Here is a 6,000-nt window from a genome sequence, read left to right on the forward strand (position 1 = left end):
ACTCGAAAGGAAAACGCTGAAAAGTGTAGCACGACTCTATCACCAGTTATGGAGGGGGACTTGTCATGTCAATTTGAGAAATCTCGGTTCTTAAGCGTCGACAGAGCTGGACCTTATACATTTAATGTCCACCCCGGAGGAACAGTTCAGAGCGGTGGTATAGTTGATTTGGAGGCACGACAATGCAGTTGCGGCCTATTCCAAATCATGAAGATTCCTTGTCCACATGCATGTGCTGCTGCTCAAGAACGAAATATTAGCATGTACGCATTGTGCTCTCAATATTACACAAGAGAGAGTTGGAAGAGCACATATGAGGGGACAATTATGCCAGTTGGTGATGAGGATGATTGGGAATTGCCTGAAGACATTAAGAACATCCAAGTTGGAGTACCGATTGAGAAGAAACCTGTAGGCCGACCGAAGAAGCAAAAGGTCGGACGAATTAGGAAAAATCGATATCCTTCTAATGGAGACAAGGTTGTGATACAACGATGTTGTAGCAAGTGTGGTGGTAAAGGGCACAACAAAGCGTCTTGCAAGTACCGAGGTTAACTTGTTTTGTTTGTATTCTAGTTGATCTATTATGTTTTATTTCTGCTTGAACTAGTAATATTTGTTATGTGCTGGATTTTGCAGGTTTTTTTCTGTTTTTTTCTCCATTATGAAACTCTTAAATATGTAATAATCCAGTGTTGGTTCGATAGTGCACGATGCCGGTACGACAATGCACGATATTGTTTGTTGTAGGATTATTTAAATGTATCTTACAATATGGTACGACGTTGCTCGATGTAGTACGATAGTTAATGTACGACATTAGGGTACGATAATGTACGATATTGGTCCGATAATGGTACGATGGTATGGTTTCAGTACAGTTCGTGAAATTTGTGAGGCATGTGAGGGTACGATAGAGTACGATAGTGATCGGCGATAGTACGATGCAAAGATTAAGCACATTAAAATGTAGTAATTACAAAAAGAGCAATCAAAAAAATTATACAATTCAAAAAAATTAAGACCGTTCAACATAAGTTTTGGTAGAATAAGTCTACACACCACCTAAAAAGTTTTGCCTAAAAAGTTTCATATTATTGTCAGTTACATTATCAAATGGTAGTTGTAGAAGCTTATGTTCAATATGCTCAATTACGTAACATCCGCAATCGCCACTGCATTAGAAAATAAACAATAATTTAATAAAGTTTTGTAATTAAGAAATAATAATTAATATGTGATATTTAATAAAGTTCACCTGGATTTTGTTTGCGGTACGAATTCACGTGGAATGAGTTTCCAATTGAAGGGTCTGACCTGACTCTCTGATGCTGTCAACTGAGGCGCGAGTATAACGTCATGGTTCTCAAATAAACCGGACTGTCGCAAGACCGACGGGAAAATGGTACACCAGTCAACCATCAAGCTGATCAAATCGTTTTCGGAAATTGATCCAATACTGGAGTCAAAGATGTTGAGCATCCACCCATTCAGGTCTGCCTCTACAGCTACCCAATGCATTTGGTCTTTCAAGAAGAGGGCAAAATAAATGAACTCCTTGTTCTGCCAACTCGGTAAGAACTGGACTGCATCACCCCTAACCAGGTCCAATATACTGTCATCCCAACTAAATCTAGAGTAGTCAGAACCTGGAAAAGCGTCCCACCGACCCTTCAATGATTCGGGAAAAATTGTAGGCATAACAACACATTTCTGAGGGTACACGTTAGGATAAAATTCTAGACGCCTCCTCATGAGATGGAATGCTACATCTAAATGCTACATTAAAGGAAAATTAAGTCAGTAACCACATTATCGTACCAAAATAAATAAACAAAAAACTATCAGACATGAATATAGTAACTATCGTACCCCAATCGTACCATTATCGTACCCCAATCGTACATGAATATAGTAACAATAAAACCTTCTATCGTACCCATATCGTGTTAATGTCGTACCATCATCGTACCTTTATGGCAAAAACTAGTATTATACACCATCATACCCACTAGCGTCCCACTGTCGTACCATCATCGTACATTATCGTACTACCATCGTAACTAAATTGTCCCACTACAAATTCTAAAATTACGATGGTAATAGTAACTACTTAACAAATTATATCGTACCACTATCGTGCTAATGTCGTACCACCATCGTACCACCATCGTACCATTGACATATAAACAGTTTATAATTTGACACTTATAATTATCGTACTACCATCGTACCCTATCGTACCCATATCGTACCACTACATATAGAAACATTTAAATAAATTTTCAACATTATTTAATTATGAAGTTATAGAAAACTTACAGAGTCAGAAAGCCATGTCCTCGGAGTATGCAGTTTCAGGAACCAAGCAGCATCGTGTGTCCCTGAGAAGCATTCCCTCGGATATTTATTCCCAATGGTGCCAAGCAACCACTTGTGAAAGGTCATAAGTAATTTACCATCAACAACCCTCAATGGATCCACATTCACTACTGTCTTCGATTTCTTATTCCTTTTCCTCATTGCAGTGTACTCATCGAACCACCTAGGCCTCTTTCTTTCTCTCCTCTTCTCCGGTGCTGGTGGAGCTATGTTTAAGAATTGTACTTCAGAATCTTCAGTATCTCCGATTACAGTAATTTGCATATCCTCTGGTGTGCGAAAAATGTGATCATCTACATCATCAGGTCTGTAATCGTTAGGGAGAATGTCTTCATCTACAGGAGACTGAGGGCCTTCTTCAGTGGACTGAGGGTGTGGATCTGGAACTGGCCTACTAAGATCTTCCATCATTGTCATCAGCTTCTGCAATTGACCCAAGATCTCGGACTGACCTTTAATAAGGGCACTTTGTTGCCCTTCAACCTTTTCCAACCTGGTCAAAATCATAGAGTAGCCTGGTTGCTCAGCTTGGGAGGAGGTGCTGGCATGAGGTGTTGATGGGGGAACCTCAGGTGCCTCAGGTTGAGCTGGTGGAACCTCCTTAAAAATATTTGCTGCTTCTGCTTGCTCAGCTAACTTTTCAGCAAGCTTTTCAGCCTGGCTCTGTAAGGCTTCCTGTGTAGGCTGTCCATCGGGACCCACATCTAGTTCCTCTAACCCCATGTCCACATACAATGGGGCTTCATTGTCTGTAAGGGTCCTCACATAGTGTTCTTCAGCAGGTCGGGCACACAGGTAGGGGTATACTGTCAACTGCCACAAAAAACAATGCATATTTAGATTGGAAAGTAAAACAATATAAAAAATAAGTAATTGTCATCTGTGAAAAATGGTAAACTATCGTACCCCAATCGTACCCTATCGTACCCATATCATGCAATTATCGTACCCATATCGTACCCATAACATAACAATATCGTACCCGTAAGTGAGAATTACTTGCTAACTATCGTACCATCATCGTACAACATCGTACCAATATCGTACCTCTACTACTACATTAACAAAGAATACATATCGTACCCCCATAGGACCATCATCGTACCAAATCGTACCACTTAGTCAGTTTTCAAACAGTTGACAAAAAACCACAAAATAACCCCATAATCGTACTCAAATCGTACCCTATCGTATTCCTATCGTGCAGTACCCATAAAATTGCATATCTAGAAAAAAATATAGAACATTCAAAAGTAAAGTAAAAGCTCACCTTTTTGGCAAACAACTTAATAAGTTGCTCTTTGTGTATCTCTACTTTCTCCTTGCTCTGCCAGTTGATCATTCTTGGTATGCCTTGGCCCAATCTCACAGCATGATCCTGACCCAACTCAATGATGGACTCAAAAGCCCAATACTGCAATGCTGCAGCATACCCATAAATAGAGTACTTGGCCTCCTTCTGAGTCTTTCCTTTCTCAATCTTCTTCTGTAAATGCTTCTTCATTTCAACAAAGTCTTTTTGACAAGTTTGTAACAACTTCTGGTATGATATCTTCCCCCACAGGTACTGGAAAAAGAAGTCAACGTCGTCTACCATCTTCAGCATGTCAGTCCAAACCATCAACTTCTTCTCACGACCTTTCAAAACACCCTCAACTAATAAGCACAAACCCATCTTGTACACATCATCAACTATTTGACAACTCTCAAAAGTTCTGCGCAGTTGCCCTATGCTCACTGGGGAATGACCATTGAAGTACTCAAGAATCAACTGATCCGAAGTGGTCTTCGCTTTAATCTCAGCTTCAGACGGTCCGGCCTCAAAATTTAAACCAGTAACTAAAGCGAACTCCAATTGGCTAAATCTACATCTTTTTTTCCCAATATAAAACTGGACTTCGTCAGTCTTCTCCCCTCTGAATTTGTGCAACAACAACTGATGGACTAAGGCACTAGAAAAATTTAATGGTTCCGCCATGAAGAACTGTTTGAAAGGGGATTCCTTCACCCTATCCAATAAACCACACTGTATAAATTTTGCTTTAATCTTTAGAAAGTACCAACTGCCGCGCCAAGTGATACGTCCCGTAAAATGTTCCTCTACTGGAACTATCAGTTGTGGAGGTCTTAAGTTCTGCATAAAACAAATAAATACCCAATTAAATAGAATAACAAAAAAAACATCAAATTTTATATTATGCAATATACTATCGAGCAACTATCGGAATCTATCGCACCATATCGGACACCAATGGACAACTGGAACTATAACATTATCGTGCACAATCGTACCTCACATCGTACACCATCGTATTATAACATACACAACAATTTGTTCCCACTATCGGGCACACATCGTACCCTATCGTACCTCCATCTTCAACCTCAAGTTATCAGAAAACACAACCTATCGTACCACCGTCGAACCACTATCGTACCCCTATCGTACACTCATCTTCAACCTGAAGTTATGAGAAACACAAATACTATCGTACCCATATCGACCCACTATCGTACCCTATCGTACCTCTAAAAAACCCAGAAATTTTTTTCAAAATTTTACGGTTTATCAGATTTCACACAGTCAGATTTAACACAGTCAAATTCAACAATACATACTATAACATTTTTCAATGGAGAAGAGATTAAAAAAAACACATACCCTAGACATTTTTGCGCAATGGGGTGTCGGTTTTTCTTCTCTGGTGAGGGGTTGGAGCTTGGTTGTTCTTCGTCTCCGGTGGGGGTTGGGGCTTGGTTTTTCTTCGTCTCCAGTGGGGGTTGGGGCTTGGTTTTTCTACGTCTTCGGTGGGGGTTTTTCCGACCGTCGGGTGAGGGAGAGAGCAGCGTCGGGTGATGGTGGGTGAGGGAGAGAGAAGCGTCGGGTGTGAGTACTTATGTTGCTCGATGGTTTTGTGGGAGTGAAGAGTTGGGATTTGGGAGGGAACGGGAAATGGGCAGGGGAAAAGCCGAAAGGTACGGTTTTTATTAAGTTTTTTTTATCACTATCGTGTACCATCGGGTAAAATCGTGTACCATCGTACTATCGGGCAAGCATCGGGCACTTATCGGGTACCATCGTGTACAATCGTACTAATAGGTCTGCATTAACTTAATAACAACTATCGGGCATGCATCGGACTAGTATCGATCCATTATCGTACTTAAAGGGTTTGTAGAATGAAATAAATATCGGGCAACCATCGGGTAGCCATCGAACCTTAATGACCATCGGGTAACCAAAACATATCGGGCAAGCATCGGGTGGCCATCGGACCTCATCACTAACCTTGAAACTCAACAACTATCGTCCCTGCATCGGGCCTATATCGGACACTATCGGGCATTTAGAAAAAAATTCAAGGAACCCAAAAAAACGCAGATTTTCACAGACCACGATTTTCACCCAAAAAACAGCAAAAAATACCAACAAACTACAGATCCAACATCTAAACAGCAATCTAAATCATAAAAACAACCAACAACAACAAGAATCAAAGAAAATCACTTACCCATGTGTATCTTTCTTGCAAGATTTTAGAGAGGAAAGGTATGGGATTTTGTTATGAGAGGGGTATTTTTGGTATTAAATGAAAGATGAGCATTTGTATCATATGG

Source organism: Humulus lupulus, chromosome 7 (assembly GCF_963169125.1).
Source record: "Humulus lupulus chromosome 7, drHumLupu1.1, whole genome shotgun sequence".
In the NCBI taxonomy this organism is placed as follows: Eukaryota; Viridiplantae; Streptophyta; class Magnoliopsida; order Rosales; family Cannabaceae; genus Humulus; species Humulus lupulus.